Source organism: Pseudorca crassidens, chromosome 11, assembly GCF_039906515.1.
Source record: "Pseudorca crassidens isolate mPseCra1 chromosome 11, mPseCra1.hap1, whole genome shotgun sequence".
NCBI lineage: Eukaryota > Metazoa > Chordata > Mammalia > Artiodactyla > Delphinidae > Pseudorca > Pseudorca crassidens.
In genome coordinates, this window is record NC_090306.1 from 94,420,855 (window position 1) to 94,437,440 (window position 16,586).

Sequence of the window (16,586 nt, forward strand, 5' to 3'; positions counted from 1 at the left end):
ACCAGGTAGACTGCGGGGCCAACCTTCCACAACTTAGTAAAGTATTAAAATCCTACTGAATGTCACTGTAATGGACGTCACGTGAAATTAAAAAACAACCCTTAATGACCATGTATTTGTGGGAACAATATTTAAGAAAACAAACTACAGGGACTCCCTGGTGGTCCAGTGGTTAAGACTCCGTGCTTCCAATGCAGGGCATGCAGGTTCTATCCCTGGTCGGGGAACTAAGATCCCACATGCCACTCAGCATGGCCAAAAAAATAAAAAAGAAAAGAGAAAGAAAAACTACAGATATACAAAACTTATTACAGTGATAGAGAAACCAACTAGCAAAGAAGAAAAATCCACTGAAGAAGTTTCTAGAATGATCAACTAGCTGGAAGAGATAGTTGAAATTCCATTTCAATTCTAAGACATGTACTAAATAACTACTGTGGGTACATAGCTGTTTTAGGCACTGAAGACATTATAACAGAAGTTAAAAATTTGCCTCTTAGGAGTTTACAATCACATTAGGGAGGCTACTGTAAACGTGTGCAAAATTTCAATACAATTCAGAACAATATGTATGTACCACATAGGTGACACAAACCAAGGTTCACTACTGCCTACTAAATACATTCTAAACTCCTCTAGACCCTCTCTCACCTGTATTAGCAGCTTATATTCAATGAATGCTTCTTAGGTGTCTGGCAATATTCTAAGCACTTTATATATATTAACTCATTTAATTCTCACAACCCTAAAAGGTAGGTATTTTACATTATTCTCCTTTTACTGATAAAGAAACTGACATTTTCAAAGGTTAATAAGTATCTTATCCAAAACCACTCAGCTAACCACTCAAATCCAAATCTAAGCCAATACCACAGCTGATGTTGCTAGTCACTACTCCTTGTGGCAACTCCAGTGGGGTCCTCAACCATTTGTCCCCAGTCATATCGTACACAACTCCTAACTATAATTCTGTATTGCAATGAATTTAGAATATTCCCTAACTATGGTGCTTTCCCAAATCACAGCCAGGCTGCAACAGTAGGGATCTGTGTCTTTCCCCCATGCTATATCCTCTATCATGAATATTCATTATACTAAAAAACTCAGCAACTCAAGTAATCTCTTCTCCATGAAGCCATCCTTAGAGAAGAAGGATGGTAGAAAGCAGGAGTCAGCACACGTTTTCTATGAAGGACCAGACAGAAATGTTTTAGGCCTTCTGGACTGTATGGTCTCTGATGCAACTCCTCTGCTGTTAGTAGATAACAGCCCTAGGTAACACATAAACGAATGAGCGTGGCTGTGTTCCAGGAAAACCTCATTCACTGACACTGAAATATTATTCCTCTTTTGATTTTTTTCTTAACCATTTTAAAACGTGAGAATGTCATGAGCCTTACAAAAGCAGACAGTGGGCCTGACTTGGCCTGCAGGCCATAGTTTGTTGACGCCAGGTATAAAAGAAAGAGATTACGCTTTAGACCCAAATAAACCTGGGATCGAACCCTGACTCTGGGACCTCTTAGTTGTGTGACTTTGGACAAGAAACTAAGCCTCAGTTTTGTCAACTATAAAATGGACATAACAGAATTTACTGTGAGGTTGAAGTGAAATTAAAAAATCAGAAGTACCTAACTAGTACAGTGTCTAATAATAGCGGACCTTCAGTTAGTGTTTGCATTTGCCCTTTCCAGTTTGAAATAATTCCTCCACTCCTATATTCTCATAGCATTTAGCATGCACTACTAACACGTACATGACATTTAAATTCAAAGCCTTATATTTAACATACCTAGATATGTGTCTCATCTCTCCTATTAGATTAAAAGCTTCATTATAATGAGTGGGGTCAGTTTTGTACAATGTAGAATCAAATATGGTGCCTAATAGATATTAAGTGTTACCATTTTTTAAATAAAGGAAGATTAAGATGGAAAGTCACATATATGCGCACTGCAGTGAACTGCTTTGTTTGGCTACAGTAGAGAGCGCCATGAGGGATAATACATAATGAAACAAATGTTATCTTGGGTTGATATCAAGTGGGAGAAGAGTGTTAGGGAAGGAAGACAGAACTGGTAGAATATTATTAGTAACGAAAGGAATCAACATTTATGTGCTTCTGCTTTAGATACATGGTTGTGCAAATATAGGAGTTAGGGATGATGTCCTTCTCCTTTGAATCACATGGAGTAACAGAGGCGATACGTTATCTATAGTCTTCTGGTGTTCAATGTGAAATACGCTAAATGTTTTAATTCTATATTCAAACGTACTATCACAGTAAATAGGTCCCGTCAAACAGGAGAAATGTATAACCCAAGGACCAAGATTCAACCCTTTTATCAGTCAGTCTCCCACAGCAATCCCAGAACTTCAACAATCACCCACCTAGGAGAGTGACTTCCAACTATTTTTTAGGTCCAACCATGCCCTTTCTCCCAAGCTTTCACGGGAGGTAAAGTAAAAAGAAGAAAGAGTATGAGCCTGAAGAACAGACCTTGGTTCAAATCCCAACTATACCTCCTACCAGATATGGATGAATTACCTCAACCCTTTCTAGCCTGTTTCTTCATCTGCAAACCGGGTTTTCTATTTAGAGAGTTGTTGTGAAGATTGTTCACATGAGAACAAGTCAAACTCTTTATCTGGGGCCCAGCTTCCCAGCTGATTAGGTCCAGGTCTTCTGGGTGCCCATTTCCCACCCATCTCGGGTCCTTCCGCTCTCAGCATCCCACTAACATTACAAACTCTGTATGTCGAAAAACTGAATCTGTTACGTTCTTTTTCTTATTTCTGCTGATGAGTTAACCACCTTTCCAGTCAACTAGACTTACTTGGAACCTCTCCATTATCCTTTGTGATATTTTGCTCTGTGTACTGAGTATCCCAATACCCAAATCAGTTAGATACTGATGATTTTTTTTTTTTTTTTCTTTTTTTTGCGGTACGCGGGCCTCTCACTGTTGTGGCCTCTCCCGTTGCGGAACACAGGCTCCGGACGCGCAGGCTCTGCGGCCATGGCTCACGGGCCCAGCCGCTCCGCGGCATGTGGGATCTCCCCGGACCGGGGCACAAACCCGTGTCCCCTGCATCGGCAGGCGGACTCTCAACCACTGCGCCACCAGGGGAGCCCGATACTGATGATTTTAACTACTATTTCTCGGCAGTGAAGAACCATCAAAATAGGGGAATAGCAGAAGCACAGCTCATATAATAACAGTATGTGGAATGTACTAGAGGGGGGGACAACCAGGAGGCTTTTGTAACATATTGCAGAAGACAGGTGGGCCTAGGCAAATGTAGTGGGGCAAAGGAAACTGAATCAAGAGATGCTGCGTGGTGGAATTACAAGAATTTGGCAACCAACCAGTTACAGGGAACGAGGAGGAACAGGATGATTTTTTTTTTTTTAAGATTTATAGCTGCAGACTCACTATTCAGGACCTATTAAGCCATTCATCTTTATCAATACTTCAAAGAAAAGTTTTTTTGATTATTTACAAATTACACTGGGGTAAATGAGTCTGCTTTATCGTTTCTTAAGCATATTCTCTGTTTTTACTGAATTATTCTGAGTATTATTTGAATCAATTATTTACTCACATTTAAACATTTACAACATGCTAGTCTTTAACATGGCAGGGAGGGGAGGCAAAATGGCAAAAATAAGATTTTGCTTTTGTAGGACCAAATTTTAAAAGGTGAGAAAGGCACATAAACTAATAATTATATCAATGTTATTTGTGCTACAAATAAAGCTAAGCATAAAGTACTATAAGAAAGGCCCCAAATATAATTGCCTTCATTTTCCTAGGATAATTAAAGTCTGTGTAATCTTAAGGACAGAAAGGTATTTTTGTTTGTTTGTAATCTTGAGTCTCACTTATATACCTAATCCGCTGTTGTGCTACAAACCACAGGCTGCAAATCCTATCTTAACAGAAAAGTTTCCCAATTCTCACATTATATCTATGCTCAGAATAGATCACCGATAGAAACAGATCAATATTAATTTTATTCAAACCATCACAAAAAGAATCATTTAGTTTTTTTAGATAGAGCATCTTCTCACAAGTTTATCATTGCCAATGTCACTAATCGTTTTCCTAACGCTATAGATAAATGGACGTTAATTCTCTAGGTTTGTAACAGAGGAAAAATATTTTTGCCTCAAGTATTTTATAAATTATATTATTTTTATCCCCTGCGAATTGCTCAGATAGGCTCAGATTTCAAGCTCTACTTGCTTTTGTAAAAAACTTTACAAAAAGCTCTCAGTTGACAATACCTAAGAAAAGGCCTGTCATTCTTCTCAGTTCTTCTACTAAAAGCAGTGACTTCTGCCCAGACGTCTGTGACCAAAGGGAAAAAAGAGCTATAAAACTATTAATGCAGAAAGATAAGAACAGAACATTGGATTTAAGATGATCTAGAATCAATTAAAATAATTTTAAACAACTCTGTAGAAGAATGATAGACCAAGAAGAAAACCCAGAGAAATAAAGTGCATGAATAAACGTGTACAAAGACAAAACAATGCCAGTTTACTAGGCACAAAGTGAAATTCATTCTAGATTCTTAATTTACCTACATGCTTAAATTTAACAGTGGCAAAAGTTAGACTAAAGTAAATAATGTATTTTCTCTTTTACAGTGAATATAAATTATACCCAGAGCCATAAGATGTCAGATAATCTGTAGGTAAGTTAGAATTTAGGAGGGAAAACCTATACATGAAGCTTCCATGTAGCCTCCAATTTTTATGTTCAGGTTGAATTCTAACAGTTCATTTTTCATTTGGTTGTCTGTAGCTTAGTAGATGGCCAGGATCCCAAGGAAACTCACAAAAACAGAGTTAATGATTATATGATAATCACTATAGTAATAAAAGGCCAATCACCAACTGAAATACTCATTTTACGGGAAAGTATTTCTGATTCCAAAAAAGGAATCCAGGGACACATCTATTCCTGCTGCAGTCTCAACAATAAGATCACCAACCCCATGCGGTAGGGACCCAGCCCCTCACACCCACAAACCCATCTTTTACCTGGTTCCTTGAAAGCAGAGATTCCCATATTTTATTGTTCATAACAACCACTCTGGGGACATATTTTTAAAAAATCACTACCCTTTCCCCACAGATTATGTTTCAGTGCATTGGAGTAGGAGCCTGGTACTACTCACTACTCCAGTAGGTGGTTTGGGTACCACGCTGAGAAACACTGCTTTAGTGGCTTTGGCTGGCAGAATGGGAGAGAATTATGGTGGTGGCAGGTGCCTCCAGAAAATACCCAGAAGCATCTACACCTCTAGAAGAAGGGAAGACACTAGGGAGAGAGTAAGCTATGAGAAGAAGGTAATAGTGGCCATAAATGTAGATCACCTGAAAGTAGAGAATTACCTTATATGGAACCCACAGATAAGAGAATAAACACCAGTTTTTGTTGTTTTTTAATGTAAACCTACTGAAATGCAAGCCTAACAATGGGCCCTTCTTTTTAGAGTGGATATAACTGAGGAACAAGGACACAAAGTTTTGAGAGTGCTACAGCCACATGAAGGGGAGACGGAGTGTAGGAGGGGACGGAGAGCAATTTTAAGCTCTTGCAAACAGATGATAAATAAAAATAAAACAGGAAATACAATATACTTTACCTTCATGCTTAGACTAAAAATCAATTACAGGATCTGGTACTAGTACAATACTAAGGAAGGTACACAGTCTTGGCCAACAAGAATATTGCAAACATACTACCAAATCACTTGTCTTAAAAATACACACACACACACACACACACACACACACCCCTCTTTCAAATTACTCGAGAGAAAAGCCAGCCTGACCTCTCCCTTGAGGCTGCGTTCTGCCATCTCAAAGCAATAAATATTTAAACAGAAAAAATAAATATTTCAGAACAAAGTCATTCAAACCCAATGTCTATTAGGTTAAAAATGACAAGCCCTGTAATAGTCTTAATGTCTCCAACCTCTTAAGAGCTCTTTCTTCCAATCTCCTTAAAGCAGTATTTAGAACCTCAAACATCCCATGAATCTTGTCTTCCACCGGCAACAAGAGACCACAAGAGATACTCCGGGTCAGCTACCTGCTTCCTTGGAAATGAAAGGTCCTTACACACAATTAATGGTTGGCTGTCTATTCTAGTCAATGTAATTGGTGATTTCTACAATGCATGGATGATTATACTTTTTCTCAACCAAACTTTTCACTACAATTTAAATTAATTTACTCTTTATTGTGTCTTCATGGGCAATTAAGTTTGCATCTTCTCTAGATGTTAAACTGGAATATCCTTGAAAATAGCCACAACTCAGGTTCAGAATAAAACATTAGCAAGATTTTGTAGTGTGCCCTGAATAATAAATAGTTAATCATTCTTTACAGATTTTTGCATTGGGTATTCTATTATAGTCTACTTTAAAATGAGAAATTCGGGGCTTCCCTGGTGGTGCAGTGGTTGAGAGTCTGCCTGCCGATGCAGGGGACACGGGTTCGTGCCCCGGTCTGGGAAGACCCCACATGCGGCGGAGCAGCTGTGCCCGTGAGCCATGGCCGCTGAGCCTGCGCGTCCGGAGCCTGTGTTCTGCAACGGGAGAGGCCACAACAGTGAGAGGCCCACGTACCACACACACACAAAAAAGAGCAATTTGTATGATATATATATATATAGTACCAGACAAAATTTTTCCCTATACCCTTCCCAGGACAAAATGGCATTTTGTCTGCAACCATAGTTAACATGATGGTTTACCAGGTAGTTGAATATCTGCTTCTGAAGCAGTCGGCAAAAACGATAGGGACCTTTCTCTCAATAGCTTTAGGAACTCTGCTGAAAGCTCACTACAATATAACCAGTCATAAATATTTACTGTTAAATAAATAAATATATATATATTAATTGAAAAGCTACATGTGAGAGTCCATGTTATGTACCGTGGGAAATGAAAAGGAAAATGAGAGTCTCTGCTCTCATCAACTCTCACCCAGGTTAACCCAAGAACCTTTCTTTTAATAGTTCTCCTTTCTTCTAACTTAACCTCAACCTAATGAATTTTCCAAGCAGCTGCCAGAATGAGCTTTCTAAAATAAAACCTAAATCAGATATTGCTAATTAATTCTCTTCTTAAAATCCTACATTCCTCAATGCCTACAGGTCAAGTCCAAATACCTCTGTATGGAAGTCATGCCCCTTGCATACTTCATCTATTTGACTTCAATTCTTGCCATCAAATATTTATTGAGTACTTACCATGCATTATTAGACACTTTGTTCTAGGTGCTGGGGAGATAACAGTGATTAAAAAGACAAAGTTCCTGCCCTTATGGAGTTTACATTCTAGTGGGGGGGGGGGAATAATAAACAGGCAAGCAACACAAGAAACAGAAGGTGTGGTATGGAGAGAAACGAAGCAAAAGTGTGCAGGGAGTATCAGGTTGGGGGGATAGAGGACCCTCTAAACTACTGATTAGATTTTATCTTTCAATATTTGAAATTCATTTTTCCCCCAAATGCATTCTAAAAGATCTTTGACATTTATTTCCAGGGTGTTTTGGGTAATCTATTTTCCATTCTTAAAGTTAATTTTTATTTTTATGAAATTAGTACATGTACTAATAGCAAACCGAATGGGTACAGAAGAGTTTATGATAGAAAATGGCAGCCTCCTACCTCTCCTTCCTTTCATCAGCCCTCTTGGGAGTGGCCCTCTTCTAATGGTTTCTTAAAAGGCAGAGGCTCCAAGGCTGGAGGCTACCCTAGGGGTTACTGACTCCTTACCTCTCCAGACTTAGATGCCACGTCAATCTGCAGATCTGTGCACAGAACATAGGACTTGGCCTCCCCATGAGGTCACTGAAAGGATCAGGTGTGTTAACCGTTTGTATGGCAAACTTTGACCAAACGGAAGAGGAGCAGGAGATGAGAGGAAACCAGTAGATAAAAAACATCTCCACATTTCCTTCCAATGGACTGGGCAGAGGAGCGGCAGTCTATACAACCTCTCTGAAGACTTCTACTGAAACTAAGTCATCAGCAGTGTCTTTTACAAAGCTCTGGCCGACCTTTCTTCCTTGTTGTCACTCCCCCTTCCTCCCCCTGCTTTCCTGAGATCATACTCCCCAATAAGGTATTGTCTCCGGCTCTATTTTCTAGGGAACATGGGCTAAGGAAATCATCGGAGACTTATCTCTCGTATTTTCCATCTTCGCATCTTAAAGCTCTGCATCTTGGGAGATAGCTTTAACTCTACTTTCTTTCCTTCTATGGCATGTTTTCTTTTGACTATCACATTCTTAATCTCTCACGCTCTTTCTCATTCTCAAACTGTTCCCTTCTCATTACACCCAGAACAGGTTTTATGAACGCATTCCGTTCTTTAATCTGACTACATTAGTTAGAATACTTCTTTAAATCTTTCTCTGTTCCCTGGATTATCTGTTTCCCCTAGGGTCAGGTTTTCTTTTTGTTTCTTCTCTTTCGTGCTGAAAGTTCCTCTTATATGACTAAGGAACTTCATGCACTGGTGACCCAGGTATAAGGACTTGGTTAGCTGGTGTGGATTTCCTCTGCTATCATATAAGGAAATCTGTTCTCTTATTAGGTCTTTTCCTGGAATTAAAATTCTAACTGGGACCTCAGTATGAGATAAGGAAGAGCATGGCAGCGGGCGACTTCGTTTTAGTGCATGCTACTAGGAAAGTGTGGAATGACCTCCTCCTACCCTCCGAATATCAGATTAAAGGAAGGGGTGCCAATATCTAATACAAAAAGAATTAAATTTCCCCAAATATTCTGATCAACTTATTTGGAGTCAAACAATCTGGGGTTTTTGTTTTTCCTTTTTTTAATGCTGGAGAAAAGAGGCAGCATAGTAAACGATGGGGCTGGCTACTTCCACTGGAACATCTCCAAGAGATTTGTGTGTTCCCCAAATAGCTGCTTGCTCTAAAATCCTCCTTTCTTCTAACCAAATAAAGCATCCATTTCCAAAATGACATTATATTTTAAGTATTACTTGATTTAAGTAATAAGCACTAGAATATATGTGACTACCCAATTTAACTCTCTGGTTTTGTACTTGTCATGAATTAACAAGTTAAAGTTCATTAATTCAATCAAGAAGTATTATTACATACTAAATTGAACCAGATACAATAATAAACACTGGCAATATAGTCCCAATCCTGAAAGAAACTACAGTCTGATGGAAAAAACAGACAAATGTATTCACAATTACAGTAATACATACTATGGACTAAGAGAACAATACATATACATCGCCAAGGAAGCACAAAAAAGGGACAACTCTGTGAGACAGGACAAGCTTTCTGAAGTAAGTGAAGTCTCAGCTAAATCTTTAAGGCAAGAAATTATTCCTGTGGGAGAAAGAGGTATTCTGGCCCAAAGTAATAATACGTGAAAAATAATATATGAAGAAATATATGAAAAGCAGTAAGGTACAAAATATGGCATATTGGGGAATTGCAAGTGGTTCAGATTTGGGGGTAGAGTGGAGGGAGAAAACAAGTGAGGAAAGGAAAAGAATCTTCAAATTTTCTGGGAGGAAAAATGAGAGAGCAAGTCAGGGTTTCACCCTAACGGGGATCCAAGATGACCCATCAAAGCTGCTAGAAACTGTGTCCCTGTCATCAAGCTATATGGGAAAACCTTCCTTCTACTAAAAACCAGGGAGGACTGCATCCCTCTGAATCAGGGGTTGGCAAACTATGGCTTTGGTCCAAAGCTGGCCCACCACACGTTTTTGCACAACCTAAAAGCTAAGAGTAGTTTTTACATTTTCAACTAGTTGAAAAAATTTAAAAAAAAGAATATTTTGTGACACATGGAAGTAATATGAAATTAAAATTTCAGTGTTTATAAAGTTTAACTAATGAAGTGAGAGAGTGGCATGGACATATATACACTACCAAATGTAAAATAGATAGCTAGTGGGAAGCAGCTGCATAGCACAGGGAGATCAGCTCAGTGCTTTGTGACCACCTAGAGGGGTGGGAGAGAGAGGGCAGGAGACGCAAGAGGGAGGAGATATGGGGATACATGTATATGTACAGCTGATTCACTTTGTTCTATAGCAGAAACTAAGACACCATTATAAAGCAATTACACCCCAACAAAGATGTTAAAAAAAAATAAAGTTTAACTAGAACATAGCCACACCCATTCACTTACCTATCATCCATGGCTACTTTCTTGTTACAACAGCAGAACTGAACAGTTGTAACAGAAACAGCGTGGCTTGCAAAGCCAAAACTATTTACTATCTAGCCATTATGGAAAAAGTTTATGGATTTCTGCTCTAAGTTAGGAGTCTTTCAAAGTCTCATCTCCTTCAATTAAGTCTCAGCTTATCGGTTCAGAAGTTCTTATAAGAAATCTCATACAATATTAGATAAAAGACTAGTTACATTATTTGTGGATATAAAAGTATTATTTTTAATTTCATAAAGTAATGATTGATTTCCATTTCCATATTTTCTTCTTAACAATTCCTTTATATACGAAATATCAAATTTTGCTTGCAGAACTTTATCCTGCAGTTCTAAATGAATTAAATATCTCCAGTTATATGATTTCAAGTTGTAATTTTTAAAACTGCATTTCCTTCTGTTAACAGCAGTCTAGCTATACTTATTTCCTGGACCATTAATTAAATAAGAAATGTTATTCTAATATTCTGAAACTGGTAGCCCTTTGAAAAAATTCAAGAGGAATGATGAAAAGCATAATATGCCAAAGTAAGCTAATCTAAGACTATTTCTAAGGCATTTGATTTATAATATGGATTGTTAAATCGGAATATTTTTCAAGGGTTTAATTTATTTTTTGGTTGTGTTTTACTTCTATTCTCAATAGAAAAATAAGATCATGATTCACTGTTGCTACTGATTTAAAAGACTCTATAATTCCCAATTTTGGCTCTTCAACACTCTTTTTTAAAAAATTTTTTTTTGCGGTACGTGGGCCTCTCACTGCTGTGGCCTCTCCCATTGCGGAGCACAGGCTCCCGTCGTGCAGGCCCAGCGGCCATGGCTCACGGGCCCAGCCGCTCCGCAGCATGCGGGATCCTCCCGGACCGGGGCACGAACCCGTGTCCCCTGCATCGGCAGGCGGACTCTCAACCACTGCGCCACCAGGGAAGCCCTCAACACTCTTTTTTGATACAATTTCAACATCTCAAGAGAGGTGATCAAATTTACTTTCGCTGATTTTTAATATATCATCTGTTGGTCCAATTGGCATCTTCAAAACAGTATTTCTAAAAAATAAGTTTAAAAAGTGAAAATTTCAGTGTTAGTAACCTTTGAGGGATCTGGGCAAGACCTAGAAAAGTTAGAAGGCAAGTAGATTCTTGCCAATCAGCTCACAGCATGCTTTAGAATGGAGAAGAAAAACAATATTCTACTTAAGAGTTGAGGGTAATATACTCTTATATTGAAGTTATAAATTGCTGACAAGGGCTTCCCTAGTGGTGTAGTGGTTAAGAATCCGCCTGACAACGCAGGAGACATGGGTTCGAGCCCTGGTCCGGGAAGATCCCACATGCTGTGACGCAACTAAGCCCATGCGCCATAACTACTGAAGCCCACACGCCTGAGAGTCCGTGCTCTGCAACAAGAGAAGCCACCGCAATGAGAAGCCTGCGTACCACAACAAAGAGTAGCCCCCACTCGCCACAACTAGAGAAAGCACACGCACAGCAACGAAGACCCAACGCAGCCAAAAATAAATAAATAAATTTTAGAATAAATAAATAAATTGCTGACAACAATGCATGGTCAATAGGCTATGAAAACTGAGTAAACGCAACATGCTATCAAAAACCAAAACTTATAACAAAGATATGATACCTAATAATACTCGTAACTACTTAGTAATTGGATATAAATGATAAATCATTCATATAAATTGTCATAATTAGTCCAGAACAGTAAAGACTATAGAAACCATATGGTTTCATATCTATGAGGAATAATTCAAGGAGGTAGGTAAGATGAGTACCGAGAACAGAAGATTGAAGGGAACACTTAGCAGTTATTTTCAAATACTTGGGTTTTATGAAGAAGAGAGATTAACTAACCACTCCATGTGACTCTGGATGACAGAACTAGAAACAATGAGAAGACAATAATGAAAGCAGATTTTAGCTCACCATAAGGAAAACATTTCTACTTTGTAAAGCCAACAATGGAACTCTTTACCTATGAGGCTTGTAGTATAATGGAAGAGCATGCAAATTTGGAATTAAATGGATCTCATATTTGGAACCTATCCCTGTCTGTTCCCAGAACTACAAGGTTGCTTGACCTCTTGAATGTCAAATTCTATCGAACGGGTGGGGCGGGGGTGGGGGGTGGGGCGGGGTGGGGGGTGGGAACACCACCTACCTAAAAAAGAGACTGACAAGTGACATATGATATGAATACAACTGTTTGTATGTAAATGTGATTTGTATGTAAAATTGGTACAAAGTGGTATGCAAGAACAAAAGGTTATTTCAATAACAGTAACTATTAGTGGTGGTTAGGAACAGGGAAGCTGGAGCCAAACTCCTTGGGTTTAAATCCTGATGCTGTCAACTTGGCCAAGTTATTTAACCTCTCTGTATCCCTGTGTCCTAAGTTCTACAATACGAACGTTAACAGTACTTATAAGGCTGCTGAAAGGAATTACATAAGGCACTGATGACAGTGCCTAATGCATAATATATACTCTATAATGTTATCTAATCTATTACTATTATGTAATATTAGAAAAATAAATTCATTTTATTCTATAGTGAATTCCTTGTTATTGCAAGTATTCATCAAAGCCTTGAACATGTCAGAGATGGAAATCCCGTAAGTGAATAAGAGAGTCTCAACTAAATTCATTCATTCACACAGTCAGCAAGTATTAAATGAATATGTAATGCCTACAGGGGGCACTAGAGCACAGATTCCCAAGCCAGTCTGTGGATATGAATCCCCACAACACCTTAGTAGCTTATAAATTGGGGCAAGTTATGTAAGCGTAATATGCCTCAGTTTCTTCTTCTGTCCCATGGGGATAATTATAGGGTTGATGAGAGGATTCAATGAGTTAATGTAGGTAAAGTGCTTAGCACAGTACCTGACAGTAATACATCACATATAAAGATTAGCTGATTAGCTATTATTTTGACTACATGCCAGGCACAGTTTTAGACACCGGGAATACAAGAGACTGCTGACAAGGTCCCTGACTCACAGAACTTACATTCTTTGTAGGGGTAGGGTAGCACTGATAATAAACAAGCAAATAAAGAGTAATGACAAACACTAATATCAGTGATAAGTGAAGAAAAAGCAGGTTAAGGGAATAGGGAACAATTGGGGAATTCAAGTTGAGATAGGAAGGTCAAAGAAGAACTCTTGAGAAGCCTGGGGGATGAGCATTTCCATCTAAAAGAAAAACAGAAGGAAAGGTTCTGAGCAGGAAGATGCAAGGTGTGTTAAAAGGAATAGCAAAGAGGCCAGTGCCACTGGAGCAGAATATGGGAAGAGAAGGGCAGCAGGAGATAAGGCTGGAGAGACAGCCAGGTTCCCGATCACTCAGGGCCTCAGAGACCAGAGTGAGGACACTGGGGTCTGAAGGGAAACAAATGGAAGGTTTAAAGCACAGGGGCGACAAAATCAGACCTGCACTGCACTCTGGCAATGACCTCTTATGAATTATTTGACTCCAAGATTTCCTGAACTTAATCATTCTACTAGTAATAGAGGCACATTTGCATATCTGGGAAATGGAAACATACATCATGATGGCAGACTGAAACATTTCTGCTTGGAAGCTGAGCATCCAAACCCAATAATGAAATTACTACATTGGAAACAACAGAGCGTTTACTGCAGGGGAGCATTCCATTTGTGTTTGTTAGATTTCACATATGAAGTATTGTTTAGAAACGTTTAAGAAAGATTTGACAGTGGTTTTGGAATGTTGGGGGAAAAAAGTGAGGAATTATGATTCCAGAAGGGAATGCTTCAGATATCAACAATGCCAGATTCCAGAGAGGAACTGTACACCAAAAGGATGCTGTATCATCACCATGACAATCACATACAGATAGAAGCCCAAGAAACAAACCAAGGTAAGGTATTACGTGAAGTTAAAATGTGAGTAGTCCACGAACCAGAAGTCAAAAGAGAAATGAGATTGTTCCCATATGGCGATCTTTTGGATGTGAGTGTGAAAATTTTCAGGGAAGAACAGAAAACTGGAGGAACACAACCAGGACTTTGAGCTAAGCCACTGAGAGGGGTGAGGAGTGTCATTTCCCTTTCAACATGGAGGTGTGCTCCGTGGCAATACAATCCTGAATAGCAGTTTGTCAAACACTAAGCTTTCCTAGTCTCAACTACAAAACTAAGAAGAAAGATAAAGGAAAAAAATAAAGGGAAGGAGCCGAAAAAAGGCGTGTGTTTTGGGGCATGGGAGGTGACTGGGAAGAAAAACCATTTAGTAAATCAAAATTGCTCAGATTTAATTACTTATATGGAATTCTGGGTATCTTTTCAGGGGAACTGAGTAATTTTTAGAATAGCAATATTTTTCAAGGGCCAGCCTTGGTCTTGGCAAGGAAATGGTTATAACTGACGATAAGGAGCAATGTAGAAGAATTCAGAAAGAAACCAAAGCTCTGGAAAAAGTGAGGCTTTTTTTGGTTCATTGTAAAGGAACATAAATTAGCCTCAAGCCCAATCTCCGCCTACCCCCCAACTTCCCAGAGTCCTGTGCAGCCCATAGAAAGTGGAAGTGAGCCAAAGCCAACAGTGTGGGCTGAAGCTCTGTGGATGAAGGGTGGGATGGGCTCGGGGGGACCTGGCTGGCAACCCAATGGAATCACTTGAAAGCACTGCCACAAAATGGAGACTAAATAGTCATGGAGGACCTTCAAAATGCACAGAAAATGGGATACGCTTAGCAAAATCAGAGAATAGATTCCCTACTCCAACTCATTTCAAAAAAACAAAAAAAACAGAAAGGATAATAGAAAATGAAACAAAGCAAAACATACCTGCTCTCTTACCGGTCTTTAATTAAAGCATAAAATACCCTCCCTCTTCTCTCCTCCCAGCCACCCTGGAACGAATAGGGACCTGGCCACAGCTCAGGTAAAAGACTTCGGCCTTCCAGCTACTAAGAGTGGAGATAGCAGACAATAGAACTGGTGGTGATTCATTACAAAAGAATACACTCCGGAGTGGCCTGCTGCCACTTGGGCTCCCCGCACTATTTAAAGGAACAGCAACCTCCTTTCCAACCTCCCTTATTCTTAACACCTTCCCTCCTCTTGGTCCTGATGGAAAACAGATTTTGAAGAAAATGCCAGCAAAGCACTGAGCTGTCCAAGAAAGGGAGGGCTTTGCGTTCCACAGAAACTGGCAGTCTTACGCTATAGTAGAGAACAAAAATTTTCTTTAACGTCCACACTGTAAAATCTTTTCCTCTCTGCCTAGTATACTTTCCCTTTCAACAACAAATAGTATAACCTTTCTTATTAATTGGAGTTGAAGTCATTTACAACTTTGTCTAATTTGACACATATTACAAGAATGTATCTCTTCTCCTTCCTTTTATTCCACGTTGTTATATTCACAGATGTGAGGAGATGCAATAATTTGGTTCACATGCTCTGAAAGAAGAGAGTACCTCAGTGAAATACTCCTGTAACATATACAGGAATGACAGATAAACCTAAAGTTATTTTTTAAAAAGTCACATGAGCATGTCTGTCTACTATACTAGAATTCTGAAATTAAATTGCCATTTGCTTTTTTTTAAAGCAAAACTCTGATAACTTATTGTAAATAACAGAGCCTTATAAACCAAAAACAGGCCTTATAAAACCAGAGCATATATAGTAACAATGTGTGTACACCGTGTAGCTACAAATATGGATATAAACGTGATGAAAATGTCATCCACTGAAGGCCCTTCACCTTCCACCAAGTGAGCGATGGAAACCACGGGATATAGAAATGTTAAGATCAAAGATGCAAAGAACCTAGGTGACAAAATGATGAAAACATACCTAAATACTTTTCTTAATATACCTGTTAAGATACTAAATACCACAATAAACTGTTTAACTTTGATAAGTGAACCCTAAACACTGCAGACATTTTCTATGCAGAAAGCTTATGTGACAGATCATTATCAAATATTGGGATTTGACGTCTAGCTCAAAAAACCAAAAACTACCCCCCCCACCAAAAATAAAACAAAACCAAACCATAGGACAAATAAAGATTTGGCCTATCTTGCTATTTTATGTATGTTACATTAACACAGAAAGTGTATACAAAAAAACAAACATGCTGGAATATTGAAAATTCACAAGTTTGACATTCTGTACTTTCCATTTGTATAAATTCAGGATGGGCAAAAGTGAGTTCCTTGTTTCCTTCAGCATTCACACACACTGAGAAAATCATAATGATTTTCACTTACCTATTAGAATTCTTAACCTCCCCCAGATGCCTCTTTCCAGTTTCTATTTATCTCTTCTGCTTCATTCCT

General features: G+C 38.8%; 1 protein-coding gene across 29 annotated transcripts in view; it reads right to left on the reverse strand.

The window, feature by feature from the left end:
* Nucleotides 1-16,586, reverse strand: part of RBFOX2 (RNA binding fox-1 homolog 2) — a 261,970-nt gene that overhangs the window by 71,367 nt on the left and 174,017 nt on the right. The window contains exon 2 of one of the 29 annotated variants that reach the window (XM_067697919.1): nt 16,518-16,584. The exons of 27 other annotated variants lie outside the window; for them this stretch is intronic. The gene's annotated coding sequence lies outside the window, so the exon portion shown is untranslated. Of the gene's footprint in view, nt 1-15,081; nt 15,219-16,517; nt 16,585-16,586 lie in introns of those variants that run through there. One more of the 29 variants, XM_067697921.1, reaches the window with a different exon arrangement.